At 47.7% G+C, this 15384-nt stretch overlaps 1 long non-coding RNA gene across 1 annotated transcript; it reads left to right on the plus strand.

Annotated features, from left to right (window-relative positions):
• Window positions 1–3285: 3285 nt before the first annotated feature.
• On the plus strand, window positions 3286–15146 carry LOC134471907 (uncharacterized). The gene is made up of 2 exons (XR_010041620.1): window positions 3286–3404; window positions 9798–15146. It is a non-coding gene; the product is annotated as an uncharacterized LOC134471907 (long non-coding RNA).
• The last annotated feature ends 238 nt before the right edge of the window (window positions 15147–15384 follow it).

Raw genomic sequence — 15384 nt, forward strand, 5'->3', positions numbered from 1 at the left:
ACTGCTCTTATATTTGCCAAATCTGTCATCTGTGCGCTTCAGATTATTATCAGATGAACACCAGATCTCTGAGTGTGTGCAGGTGGAAAACAGCCCTATTTTAGCCTAAAGAGTCAATAATGGGTCCCCTCAGCCCCCAAGCCTGGGACCACCTGGGCACTGAGCACCGACGGGACTGGGGTCCTCAGTGGCAACTGATGGAGGGGACAATCACTGTGTCTGTCTGTCTGTCTGCACTTCCTGGCTGTAAAGGGCTGTAAAGGTCCTGGCTGGGGTCACCCTCCACTCAGACTATCAGCTTGACACACGTCATTGAAAGGTCCCTAAAGAAAAACACTGTTCTAGTGCTGTGAGGTTCATGAGGCTAAATCGGGGAGGGTCTTCTGTGAAGCCTCTACATCCGTTCTCTCTACTCCACACTAAATGTGGCCAAGAAATGTTACCCCCTAAAGCTGGTACATTCTAGTTCCATGATCCTAGACTTCCAGAATTCAACACGCCCTATTTAAGACGCTTAGCACAATTTAAAAATAGAGAGAAACATTAAATAACACTATTTCCGGGCCCACTAGTGAATCCTGCAAAAGGATGGAAAATAAGACAAAGTTATTATAATCGCACGTGCTGTCTCCCAAAATCAAATGACTCACAAGGACACACAAAAGCACTGGCCGCTCCCGCCACCCTCACCCTTCCATGACAGGTCTCGACATTTGCTCAGATGTCACATGCACAGCCCCGAGGGGTGAGGAATGTCATCTGGTCCGTTACAACAGCCCTGCTTCCTGCTTTCAGCTCTTCCTTGCAAAGCTTCCCGTGCGACCCAGGTGGACTCCATGAGCCCAAGGAGAAAGTCTGCGTTTCCTCTGGCTTGGGGTCACAGGCTGTTGACCTTTCATCCCTTTCCAGCTCTGAACCCAGGTGTGACTTGGGAGGTGTGGCGGGCATGACATGTGATGAAGGCTGGAGCACTTTGTCCAATGGCCCTCAGCAGATGGAACACGCGGTCAACTCAAGAGTGACGTGTTTCAGCTTTCTGCAGTAAGCTGCCGCCCCAGCCTCGTGCTCAGGAAGTACCTTCTCAAAGGCATTCTGGCTCCTTCTTGACCTCTATCAAAAATGAGACCCTAACTCTTTGTTTCTATGGAGAAGAGATTTATAAAGAAATTAACCCGTACAACACACTGACCCAAAGCCAGTGGGTGCCTGTCTGAGGCTTCTAGGTTTCTTAAGAAAAATAAAAACCTTATGCAACCTCTTTGGTGTGAGCCACAGCTGCCCTCGCCCTCTCTTCCGTTCAGAAGAATCCTTTCCTGATCATCTTATAGATGAGAACAGATCCGCAGGGAGTAAATTGGGAGGAGGAGACTTGGTCAGCTTCATGTTCAACAGCTCTCTACCACCTGGGTTGTCAAAGGCATGCATGTGTGTGTATCTCAGTGGTCTACAGATGCTGGAGGACAAACAAGTTTCTTTATATGTGCCCCCAGTGCCTAGGCTGCTTCCATTCCCCATAGATTTATAACCCATACACATCTTAAATTAGAAAAAGGAGAGGAAGTGCCTCACATTGCTAATGATTTCCTGCAAAAGATTGAATGTAGTGCTCACGAGACTAGGTGGGAAGGCAGTGCTGCCACTGGGCACTACACCCCCTGTGCTCTGATGACCTCAGGTCCTGCGCACTCAAGGGTCATGACAGGGAGAACTGAGAGCACTCGGTATCTCACAGCAAGGTCATCAAGGGTGGCGACGGTGTCCGAAAAAAATGCTGGGAGTGTGAAACTCTGCTACGAACCGTGCATTTCCATTTCTCTCTCATTGTGTAGATTTGTCCTATGAGTGCCCGAGACTGTGGGGTCGACCACGCTCCCAGGAAATGGCACAGTGAGCTGGGCCTCACCAGAGCTGGCACCAGCCCTCTGACAGTTGGTGGAGGCAAATTGAGCAAGCAGTGCCTAGGAGAGTTCAGCAGAGCACGTACTCTTGACGGCCCCCATACTGTCTATATGCCAGTAACCTGCTGACCCATGAATTTCAGGGAGTCTAACAGAGAGCAAACTGGCTCCCACACCAGATCCCATTGCATTCACCCACAGATGGAGACATTCTTCATTCCCACACCAACCACTCCTCTACGTTCTGATTTCCATTTGTTTCTTGCTATTATGTGCATTTTGTCATTTTCCTTTGGGTAGGAATCTGGGACCTTTGTTTATTTGAGACCAGCTTTAGCTACTGATTAGCTCCATACCTTAGAGTTTAAAGTCTTTTTTAAGCTTTAAAATTGAATAACTTTGCCTTGTACATACCTGTTATTTCATTTGGTTAAAGAAATTTGGATAACTTGGACATGTTTAGTCTGAGGCAATGAAGACTAGAGAAGACACTACAGCTTTTCATTTTGTGTCAAGTCCTCAGAACAAGACATTAGTCAGTAGAGACAGAGGTAAGAATAAAAGCTTTGAATTCCTAAGCAAGGTGACAGCTAAGTTTTCAAAAATGACTTAAGACCCTGCTAAGAAAAATATCAATTATGGAAAAGTTATGTGGTCAGTTCCATCATACATACGATGCCAACATCCTTCCAGAGACGTGTGATGACAGAATTGTATTATTAACAGTGGCAGTGGCAACCCTAAGCATGCTACCTACCATTTATGTTCCATGTGTTATGTGCCCGGTAACAGGCTGTGTTTCATGTGCATTAGATCTCTTTGCTTTTATTATAGTTTTAAGGTTTTACATCTTGTGTCTAGATGTCCCCCAGAGTCTCATGCAGTCATAGGTCACAGGATTTCTCAGTGGCAGGGCCGTTAATCAGAATCCATGTTAATGGGGCCCATGTCTGTGTCTGCCTCATGCCTTGGAGGCAGAACGCACAGCTGAACCAGCATTTGTCACAGGCAGCGATTCCTTTCAGCCCCTCAGCTATGTGCCTCAACCCAGTTGGGCTAAGAAAAGCTCTCTGTCCGCGCTTTTAAAGGAAAGCTAACGAGACAGCAGCTGCTCCATTTAAAATGCTCAGAAATATCTCTGCCAGTTAAAAAAAATTATATATGTGATTTCAAAGACCTATTTAACCTTTGCACTGATATTTCAAAGCAACAGTTTATTCAATTAAAAGGAAACATTTAAAAACAGATAATATTTTTTGCAGTATCTTAGCAACAGGTGATTGAACCCATGCCTAGAACTAAGACTTGAGATTTTGCCAAAGGGCCACATACTAGTGATATCTTCCTTTTAACAAATGGAATAACTCTAATATTGTTTTGGACAACTTGCGCTGGATTACATCATGATGTGAAATCCTGACAATAGAGCCCGAAGCAGGGGAGAAGCAGCAGAAGAAGGGTCGCACCCCACAATCCTTCCTGCTCCCGAAAGAGAAGGCAAATGAGGTGAGTGTCTTCGCGTCCGGCTGCTCCCGGGAGGGAAGGTTCCCGTGCGATCAGGTAGTTGCTCTCCGCCAGCCCTGGTCACTCAGAACTCGGTTGCCCAGCGGGCGTCTCTAAGGCACCAAGTTCTTCATATTCTACCCGGCTGGATTCCATGCACAATTAGAATCGGGCTCTTGGACCCTTGGAGAATTTTGAGTCATTTTCACTGCAGAAAATTACTTCTGTGAAACTCACATGAAAACCATTTGATGTGATGTCAGAGGGTCTGTAAAGTGGGGTAAGCCCCATGTGGAATACCATAGGCGTCCCCTGCACCCCGGTTAGATCTGCCCTGCTCTGTCTCGCTACCTTGGCGGCATCTGGGAGAAGCAGGCCGAGCACAGCACCCCTCCTCTGGTCCTGTGTCTGTGTCACCTCAGAGCCCACGCGTTCTGAGGGGCCGTGAGCCTGACAAGTGTGTTGGGAAGAAAAACGGTGCTTATGTTCATTAAGACTGAAAAGAATGTCTTTTAAAAATGCCTTTCTCCCTATGAGCATTTTCACACCGATTAATACACTAAGGCTAAACAACCAAATAAACCCCCTCACTTAAAAGCTATGATTAAGAGTTTTTAGTACAGTCACAAGAATGTCTTCAACCAAAGGCAGTCGTCCAAAACAACATCAAGTGTATCATACCAAGCTCATATATTTCCTGCACAAAAGGGATGTTATGTGTTGAATATCTACTGTAGCTTGGTAACAAGCCAGCCCCACCATCTTGTAGTAATTATTCTCATAATTATTGGAGGGTAATTATAATCCTGTAGTATGATACAATTGCTTGCATCATCCCTGACTCAATTTAAGTGAAGCCAAAGAGACCACACATCGCAGCAGCAAACAATTAAAAACATTTCTTAGATCTGTTAGGGAACTCTCCCTGATCAGAAATCTAGTCTCAGTATTTTTAGGATCAGTCATCTAGAAAATATTCACTGTTTCCAGAGTCCCAATTTCTGCCAGGCACTGTGCTAGGCAGCAGACATACAAAGATAAGTAGATACAGACTTTGCTCAGAAGAGAGATGTAACCCGGAAGGGGCACATGGACAGATAATTGTGGCAATGCACAGACAATGAAAGTGGTGTTCGTTTATTACCAGAGCACAGGAAGTGAGGCCAGCTGGAAGGAAGGGGCCCCGCCCAGGTTCCAGGAGCAGCAGGCTGCGGCACCTGCAGGGAGCGGGCAGAGGCAGGGCTTGCTCCCGCACCAGTCTGGCCCATTTCAAGTCAGGCACGGATTCTTTTCTTCTTTTTTTGCACTTCATTTTTGAGAGAAAACATGAAAGACCTGCTCTTGGAGCATGACAGGCAGGGGAAGAGGAGTGATTCTCCCGCTGGCTTCCTTCTGCTCTCCCTCACCACGGCAGGAATCTGCCGCTTCCAGCTTCCCGGCGTCCAGGCAGCTTCTCTGTTCATGTGTGGTGCTCCTGGGAGTGTCCTGGAGACAGCAAAACCTAGAGAGAGGCCAGGCCCAGCAGCTGGATCTAGCCTCGGGTAAGAACTGCACCTAGCCCAGAGAGGAAGGAATGGCCAGCTAGAGCTCATCAGAGACACCAGGCAAGATTGTCACTTGCAGAGGAAACAGGCTGCTTTCTAGAAAGCAACACCACACCCTGAAAAGAGCTGGAGGGACCAGAGCTTTAGCCCAAACTAAGCTTTAGCCCTACCCTCAGTGCAGGGTAGCAGGACGTGGCAAGGTGGGAAGCTTATGACTGGCAAGGACAGATTTCTTCCCGGGAATGACAAATGTGGCTGAAGGACAGGAGCAATCAGGGTACGCAGATGCTTTCCTCCAAGAGCCCCCTGCACCCACAGTTGCTTCTCCTTCTGGAACGCGCAGGCCCCGCCCTTCTCTCACTTGCCTGATAAGCCAGCACCCAGCCCTATGCCGTCTGTCTGGTGCCCACAGGGCACCACAGGGAACAGGGCATCTTTCAGGTGCTCACATCCTAAAATGAAGGATGTTGGTTAGCATCTCAGCAGCGCCGTTCCACAACGGGGCACAGAGAAGGGAAGGATCTTTTCCAAGGGAATAAGAAAACTTGCCAGACCCAAAAGAAGGTGCTGCATGATTTGAGCCTGCAGAACAAAGGCTCAGCTGGTCCTGCAACAAAACAATGGCTCAGTGAGACAGTGAGTGGCACGGAATTGGGAGAGGCCATGCGCCGTGCAGAAACTGCTGGGAGGTCGGTGTAACGAGGACCTGGTCTCACCCCATGCTGAGAGCAGACAAGGGATGGCTTCCCGGAGCACCTCGCTCCAGCCACTCATCTCCAGTCAAGTTGAGCTGCTCCCTCCACCTGCTAATCAAACTCCTCCTCCAAAGTGCTCCATTATTTTACAGCTGGGATTAGTGGAGCCAACCCGGAGGAAGGCACGCAGACTCTGCTGTTGGAATGCCATCCTACGTGAGCCCACGCCCACACGGCCATCTGCTGGAGGGCTTGTTCTCACCCCAGCACACCTTCGGGTCAGCCGGCAGAAGTGTGCTCAGAGTCACAGCACAGCCAGCAGCAGATAACACCTCCTGCTGCCTTTGATCTGCGAACATGGTGATTGTCAGACTGTACATTTCTGCAAGTGATGAAAACACTAACAGTACCCCAACCCCAAACTTTAACCCCGAACCACAAGCTTGATAATATTCTCCAGAGCAAGCTGGGGCAGCTGGGGCCTGAGAGCCATTGTCTGCAGCAAACCTTCAAGGCACGCAGTCTGGGTTTTGGAATGACCAACTACACCGGTGGTGCAAGGGTTTGCTCCCTGGCAGGCAGATGGCATTCTGCAATAAAAGTTGTGTTGCACAGGGAATCTGAAAAAGCTTGTGAATGTTTGCGATTAAACCCAGGCTAACTGGCCCACCCCAAGTGCCAGACCATCTGCCGCTCAGTAGAGAAAGAAAGTTGGACGAATGTCACCAGGCACCCCACCAGATTTCTGGGCCTTGGTGACATCTAGGTGCTTTGTAATATGGCACATTTGTTATGCTGCTCAAATGTATGTGCACTGGGCACAGAAAGCGGGTGTCTGGAACAATAAGGTAACCCTATACACCGTGCAACGGAAAACACCAGCCCAGGGCTACTTGCCGCCAGAGTTCTGCCATTCTTGCTTAACTCTGCCTTTCGGTTATGTGATACGTTTGAAGACATTCTTGGTTAAGACTGCAGGAGAAAATGAGCTGCAAACAATACCCTCTCTGCCTTTGAGGACCAGGAAGACAATGAAGCACAGTCCCAATTAGAACTCAAAGAATCGACGGGGGAGAAGTTTGGTTCTCTCTCAGAAGCATCCTCTGCTCCTCAGCTGTCTGTCTCCAAACCCCCTCACCTGCTGCATTGTGTCTAAAGATGACCAGTGGGGAGCGCATAACTCTGGTCTCTTTCCCCACCGCCGTGAGCTCCCTGAAACTCACATTGCCTCTCCATCCCGCCCCACCGCTAATGCAGGGTGATTGGAGTAAACATTTCACATACATCTAGCGAACAGACAGATGCACAAATAGATGAACAGCGTTATATGAAAAATCTTATCCTCCTCTACCAGCTAAAAGTATACACAGTCAAGAAGAGGCTTCTCCAATCGCATTGCTAACATGAAAACATCAGTAAACCACTTTCTTAGGACAAAGCCTTAGAACATCTACTTCTCTGAGTGAATATACACCACAGGTCTCCCAGTCAGGGATCACTGATAGCCCAGACAGGACTCCCTCAGTGCAAGAGGGTGAGTTGTAACTGTTCCTAGCCAGAGCCTCCAGGAGGAGGCGTCTTATTTCCTCCTCTAAACGTTTACTTCATCCGTTAGTTGGGAGACAGCAGAGACACACACCCAGATGACAAATAGGGCTAGTGTCTCTGCTGGGGCATGAGAAATACTTTCCCTGGGTCTCTGGAAAGCCTGAGCAGAGTAACCTGGCTTGTTTGCTGGTTGATAAAACTTCAAAAGTCTCAGGCTGCCTAACTTAAAGAATGCACCAGCTTAAAGTTTCCAAGGCGCTGATAAGAACAGTGGGCTCCGGATGTCGGCTGCTTTGTCATGGAACTCACTTTTGCCTGTCGGACAGACAAGCACACGGAGATGGGGACTCACGAGCAGCTGCACGTTTCTTTCTGATCTCTCATCTATGGGACTGTACTGAGCACTGATGTAGTGTTAACTGGCCGAGCCTGGGTTGGGAGCCACGTGCTTGGGCCAAGGACAATCAGGACCCCAACATCCTCTGCTGGCAACCAGAAAGGCTGCATCAGTGCACAGATGACCCCGTACCCTGGCTTCATTCTCTGTCCCCCAAGAGAGTGTGGCTTCAGGCTTGTCACCTGAGTGGGCTCAGAATATTCCAGTCCACTTTTGGACAAACTTACCTCCCGGATTGATGGTACCAGGCAACTCCTTGGGTGGCCAAAGGGGCACGGGATGGGCTCCAGGAGGCTCTCTCACTGCACAGAGGGCAGCTTCTAAACGAGCAGGGGCTCAGCCTCTGCCCTCTCTGCCCTTCACCCCATGGAGGAAGAGGGATGAGCTTCCTTCTTGAGCTGGGAAAACAAAGTGAACTCGGTGTCAGTCTTTCCTTTTCCTTTTTCCTTATTTATTAATTAAATTTATTTATAGTTCTGTTTCACTGCTGGGTCCTGAACCCACGGCCTCTTGCGCTGAGCCACATTCCCAGCCCCTGTTCATTTATTTGTTTGTTTTATTTTGAGACCAGCTCTCACCAGGCTGCTGAGGCACCCAGGGCAGGCCCAAGCTGGTCCTTCTGCTCAGCCTGGCAGAGTCCTGGGACTGCAGACGTGGGCTCAGCACTCCCGGCTACTCATCTGCTTGTTTGGAAGCCTCCCTCTGTCCGGTGAGAGACCCCAGAAACAGACAGGTTCCCTTGTCTGATGACACCGAGGACGCTGAGCTGGTGGAGAAACCGCAGGTTGCTGGCAGAATCCCTGAGCCACACCGCAGCTCCACCGTGATAAACAAGGGCCCTCCCTGGAGGTCGCCGCTGAGGAGGCAGGACAGCAGGCAGGGCAGAGCAAGCAGGAACCTTGAAGGTTCTTCTCCAGATGAACCCCACCCAATGTTACTACCAAGCTGATTCACATTTGTTCAGAATCTGAACCTCTGGTGTGGTTCAACAAAAAGTCACTTAATGCTAGAAATCGTGCAGTTAAACACAAGAGCCGTGAGAGTGTGGTGGGAAATTATTGTATTATTCTGACCTGCCAGAGACTTCACTGAGAATTTTTTTCAGTATCTGTTTTCTAAGGCTGGGTAATCAATAAACACTTCAGATATATGTTCAGTGTTTGAGATGGAAGTGATGGAATTTATTATTTCTTGCAATGGTAGGCTAAAAATTTAATTACTCAAAATTTTCTCATTTTGAAATGCATTGCCATTTAAAACAAATATAATTGACTCATGATTTCTGTCAGTTAAATAAATACATACTGGGAAAGTTTAAATTATCATCCATCTCAGCAAAAGGGTAATCTATTATATTAGCAGTCAGTGAATGATTAGTTATTTATTCTCTAAGAGGGTAACAAAGGAGATTGAAATTCTGATAAGCTTGCTGTGGATTCCCGAGGCTGTCTCTCATCAGTTAACCTCTACCGTGTCAGACAGAAATTCCTTTACAATTACAATTAGTACTAATGCCTTCCAAATTATATTTAATGAAAAGGCCATTATTTTAACTGCAAATAATTTCTTTCTTAAAAGTTTTAAATGGGTTTCAATGTTTCAAAAATGCACAGTGCAATTGATGTCGAGGAAAGAAAGGTAAGTACATCACGAGGACACGAGGGGAGGGTGTAGGTTTTGGTCTTTTCCCAGCTGGGTTACATTCTTCTCAGGTTCTGCTGGAATCAGGTGACAGGAGCAGAGTAAAGAGGGCCAGAACAGTCCTCACGTTAGCCAAGGCCTTAGAATGTCCCAGACACCTTGCAAGATCATTTTTAAAATTACTTCCCTTAATTCTCATATGAAATAGAAATGTTTCCTACTTTACAGAGAAGCAAAATGAATTTCCTGGAGTTTGAATTCCTTAAGTTACGTTACAGCACAGGAAGCTGAAGGGGTGAAAGCCCAGGCCTACCCTGTCCCACGCACCCACTCCAGCAGCCGTGGCCCTCTGTCCCCTGTATCTGTCAATATCCCAGAAGAATGGGGGGGGGCACAGAAACTGGCAGAGGAGCTTCCAACATCCATGGAGAACGGATGTCCTGGCCAGAGATCAGAATCAGGGTCTTGGCTGCTATCCTGGACTTGCTCTTTATTAACGCTCTCACAGACTTATTATTAACATTCTGCATACTTAATCTTTCGGTCAGTTTTGTTTCTTCTTGTTTGACAGCCCTCCACCTACTGCTGATGACCAAACCTCAAGAGCAGAACCTGCTTCCAGGTCCACAGTTGGTCAAGAAATCTTCAGAAGAACAGCTCAGCTCCCCTGAATTCCTAGATGCCTCGGGCCAGAGTTCCTGCTCTCCACACAGGTAGGGCCAAGGCCCTGATTCAGCAGGAGACATTTGCAGAAGATCACACTTCCTCCCTCAACTGCCCACAAAGAGTTCTGGGGACCAAGGCTCTGGGCGGGGAACAAGGAGGTCAAAGCCTGAGTGAGTGAGTCACTCCCTCCCTCCACCGAACCTAAACAGTACCCAAGGTTATTCCTGTGTCCATTGTCCTAAGAGAGATACCAAAGGAATGGAGAGTCTAAGAGACTGGCATGCCCGGCCCTGGCACCAAGGAGACTCAGCGGGAGGCGTCTAAAGTGGAGGTGCCTGGCTCACAGGCTGCACCCCTGTCACCTGTCAGCACTCTGACTTCCGCTTGCTCTTCCCTGCTGCTGATGCTGCCTTTCCCTGGTCTCCATTGAAGGGGCGGCTGCTCCCTCCTCACTACGGAGGGCACACTTGGCAGTGCTGTCCTGTCATGCACGAGCACCTGGACTGTTATTGTCTGTTCAACTGGACCAGCCTCACTCAGGGTGAAGAGGGGAGCACGGGAGAGTCGGATCTGCCCTGCATCCTCCAGGCCTGCTCAGATTCTCCTATGATTTTCATTCCCTTCTCTGATATTTCTTCTTTGCTATTTCCAGGAGCATCCAGAAGTACACAAAGAATAAGATGGACAAAGAAATATAAAAATCAAGCCAACATCTGGCACCGAATCTTTAGTGCTTTCTAGTATGAAAAGAGCATGAGGTTCACGGCTAAAAGATCCAGGACTTTAAGCTGAAAGAATTTAGACATGAACTGAAAAACCAGGAACAAAAAAAAATTTTTATTGCCCTCACACACACATACACAGCTAGAGCCTACTTTGTTAAACCGTGAACAGGAAGTTTGAGTGTGAACTGTGATTCTCCAGGGGTGAAGGACGGAGAGGCGGGGAAGGAAATAAGATATATTTTATACCTGTATCAACCCCCCACCATCAGGAGCATCCTCATCACCTACTGCAAAAATGTACTGATTATTTTGTTTTAATTTTTTAAATAGAAAGACAAACAGGTGGGAATTTGTTGAAAATGTGTTCTTGGGCCCACCCACAAAATACTCTGTTTGTCATCTTCAAGTCTGATATCCAACAAGTGCCCTTTGCGTTGTATAAACTGTGGTGTATAAATCATTTTTACAGACAAGACTTTATTCACTGTGGACAAAGAACACCCCTGACGTTCCTGGTGGAGGCCCGCACAGCCTCACGGAGCCAGAGACAGGGGCAGAGAGTCAGGTGTGGTAAATGCGGTGCCAGTGGTAATTCTGGAGGCCAGGGGAATACTGAAAAGGGGGCTCAGCTCCAAATGGGGGTGTCCCAATACAGGTTCCAATAAGGACAGGAATAGCTCAGGTTATATTTGTTTTCCTTGAGGAAGAGACCCTCAAAATCTTTCTAGTAAATACCATTATCTTTCTTGTAGTTCACAGCAAAATGGCCAAGTTAACGCAGCTACTGAAATTTAAAGATATCATCTCGGGACTTAAAAACTCCTATTGCATTTCGGTGTGTGAGCCTCTGCAGTTCCCCAGAGCAGAGTAACCTCCAGGGGACAGCCAGCGCCCCTCCCCCTGCTCCACCTTGTGACCCCAAGGCATGAAGTCTAATCCCTGCAGATCTGGAGGGGGTGGGCTGGGTGCGGGCAGGTCCTTCAGTAGTCCTTAGCAGCAGTGGCAACAAGCTGGGGCCAGGCAGTGGAGCCTATTAAATGTATCAGATGTCATCTGTACCTCCTTCATCCTTCCCACGTTGGACCTCACAGGTTGATAAGAAGGGGAATGCATCCTAACCCAGAAGTAAAACTGTTGCATGATTATAACCCTGACAGCCTCCCTCTAATGAGCTTCCCTGCAGATAGGGAGAGGGAGAGTGCTTTGATCTCCAGGAGCAGGAGGCTGAAAGGACCACTGTTTGGAGCAGAGCCGACTGATGGGGTCCGGTCTTGCACTAATCAAAGTCACAAGCTACCATCTGAGCCATTTGTGAACCGCAGATAAGATTAGCTGCTCACTTGATAGATCAGCCACCACCATCGAGGAGCCTGATTGTGTCTGAAATATGACCAGGAAGTGTCAGCTCCCGCAGGCCAATCCTGCCTTCATCCTGTGTTTAAAGCCGAGATGGGAGCGGAACAGAACATGGCAGCGTCCTTCTCTTCTTCCTCCCAGACACAAGCAAAGAAGACAGGTGGGTAATCTGCGTCAGACATCAGTGCGTGTTTACTATTTTTACAAAGATCATGCGCTGTAGTGACAGACGACAGACACTCTTTGGGTGGGAGATCTCAGGTGCAGGAATAATCCCACTATGCAATGACTCCACACCTCAGTGCTCTAAAAGGCCAGTACCCATGCTTCCTGATAATCATGTTAATGTTTTGAAACTCTAGAATATTATATGCTGTAGCAAAAGAAAGGATGATTGGTCACATGGAATTTGGAGATGCATTTAAGGGTTACATTTAAAGGTACATCAGGGACGTCAAAACCTGGTGCTAACTGACAGCTTTAATTTCTTGGAGTTGATTCCCAGGTTGGTAGAATTTGAGCTCAACGAATCATGGCCAGGTGCCTCGAACAGCTCCTGGCCTCAGGCAGACAAAGTGAGTCCACTGTTCAATTGACTGCCCAACTGCCCAATCAAGAGGCCAGCTCTTTCCTAACTAAGCAAGGATGTATTATTTTGCATTTTCCAGACAAGGGGTAGAGCGAGAGCTTGTCCTTTGGAAAGGCGCCTGTGTGATTTCAGCCGCGTGAGCCTTCTTCGTTTCTGCAGGAGAGAACACGCGTTCCCCACGCCCAGTGCAGCCAGGCTTCTCTATTCCAGGCTCGTCCACTATAGCTCTTAAATTGCTAGGTTGCCCCCATGTCTGAGCAGCTAGTAAAGCTGCCTGAAAATGGCAAGTTATGTTGAGAAGTACCTTATTACAGCTCCCAAAATACACAGGCCCAGAATAGCCCTGTGCACTTGGGGTAAGAAAAGATGCAAGAGACCAAGAAGAACACTTCAGGTCTCCTCCCCGGCAAAGGGGAGAGAAAGTGCCGGCTCTCCTCACAGCTCTCAAGCCCTGATGAGTGGGAAGGGACACCTTTCACTGCGTCCTGTGCTCCCAGCTGGGCCGACAGCCCGTCCTGTCAGTGCTGATCACCCACTGTGGAAGACGGCGACCCCAGAAGGACCTGCCGAGCTCCAGCTCTGAGAACCACAGAGCATCAATGGGGGATGGATCTTAACAGATAATGTTGCTGTAAGGAACATTTAAGAAACTCTTAATCTTGGAGTTACAGTTTCTGTTTCTGCTTCTAAGATAAGGAAAGTAAGACCCAGATAAGATCGACAAATCTTCCCAGGTACACAGACAGCACGTGTCTGCAATGTGCATGGAAGCACAGGCATTCAGTGGCAGATCTTCAGCTTTAAAGGCCTCACAGTGTGTCACTTGGAACATTGTCCCTGCTGTTTTTATGTTTTTGTAGCAAAATGTCTGACTGGTCCTCTTCAATATCCTGGCCTTCCCAGGACACTAAAGTTCCCTCCTAGTATCCATCCAGCTTTCAAACCACCAAGAGCACAGCTGGGGAAACTAAAACAGGGATCTTACTCACTTTTCCCAAACCCCTGTAATCACTTGTGGGAACCCAGGCTTCTTAACTCCAAGTGCAGCCCCCTGATCATTCTGTTTTCTCTGAAGCACGAAGTTAACCGAGCCCATACCTGATGCTCACTGGGGAGAGGGCAGTCTGGAGTGCCAGGAGAGAGAGCCTTTCAATATCCAGGAAGACAAATGCACCACGGGGAACCTAGTGCCCGTTTCCTGTCACAAATGAATCACGAGCTTGCTTTCTGGAACACTCCATGACTCAGAGTTACACATTCCCTGAGGAATCTGGATGACTTAGAATTGTACCATCTGACCTAATTATTTGCCCAACACAGCAAACCCTGGAGTCTGAGGAGCACGGTGCTCTACAAGGTCCTACCTGAACCTTAGCAATGGTCTGGGAAGTCAGGACTGAATCCAAGCACTCACATCTCTGAGTGAAGGACTCTGTCTTCTGACCCAGAGGCTAAGATGGGCAGAAAGCACCCTGAGACCAGACACAGAGCCCTTCTGCCTGCAGAGGAGTCATGGGGAAAGGTTTCCTCCATCCCAGCTGGTGACAGGGTCAGCTCGGGGAGCTGCTACCTGCAGGCTGTGGCTTTGTCATTGCCCCCAGGCTTCTGTTGATGATCTCTTCTGCTTCCTCAGACAGTCTTAGCTCTTCCATCTCCTTGCATATTTATGTCATTTCTACGAGAAGCTTCTGTGGCCATCTCCAGCATTCTGATTTACAAAACACAACCGGTTCAGTTGACCCAGGGCTCACTGTGCAGGCTCCATGCGCTGGGCTCAGGGAATCAGGAAAACAGGCCTGGTGGGTATCTGGGTATCACAAGAGCTCTGAGCATCAGATGTAGCCAAGAGCTAAGTTTACTTGGCCGCAGTGGTGAACCTACAGCACACGAGCTATTAGTTTTTCTTTAAAGGCAAAACATGTTAACATACAACTTGTTCTTTACTAAGCCAAAACCTCAGTACTCAGGTTTAATTGCAATGTTGAAATTCCACAGTAAGTAAGTTGGTTAGGGGCTGGAAACGCACCTCTAAAAGTTCACCCTCACTGACCAAACATGCAGAAAGGAGCCTAATTCAGCACTGCCCAGACTTCACAATATCTAGAAAACACAGCCCTGTGCTTACAGTTCTGGATGCCAGGAAAGCCAAAGTTAAACCCCCAGCAGATTCCATGTCTCCTGAGGACACTTCCTCATCGCTGACACTTCCTTTCAGCCTTCCACAGGAGGGCAAAAGAGGCTGAGCCCTAGGGCTCTTTCATAAAACCTTTGATCCAATGCATGAAGAACCCACTCTCATGACTTAATCACCTCTTAAAGACTTCACCTCCTAATACCATTGCCTTGGGAGTTCAGTTTTAATTTAAAAACTTTAAAGGAACATATACACTCAGACCATAGCACCAAGTAACATCTGTGTGGCTGCCACTTGAGAACGGTTACAGTTAACTGATTTGTTTTGAGATCATGGTTATACAAGATGTTTCTAGTAGGAACACTGTGTGAAGTGGGAATGGGAATATTCTATAATGATGTGCAAGTCTTTCTTAAATAAAAATTATTTCTATATAAAGAGACAACAAAATTGTAACTGTATATTTTCTCAGAAAAAGTGGGCTACAGATTGCTCCAGGACAGGGACATTCTGTTCTCTTCCTTACAAAAAGGTATATGGGGACAAGTTGCAGTAGATACTCAAGGAATTCCTACTAGAATTCAGTTGGCCAAAAATGATTCACAAACAAATTTTAACCTGGGACACAGCAATCTTAACTATTTTGTAATAAGTTAAAAACACAATTGTGGAATTTTTGCCTGAAACA

This window comes from Cavia porcellus, unplaced genomic scaffold (assembly GCF_034190915.1).
Source record: "Cavia porcellus strain 051 isolate PalLab524CR breed Dunkin Hartley unplaced genomic scaffold, mCavPor4.1 scaffold_1, whole genome shotgun sequence".
Lineage (NCBI taxonomy): Eukaryota > Metazoa > Chordata > Mammalia > Rodentia > Caviidae > Cavia > Cavia porcellus.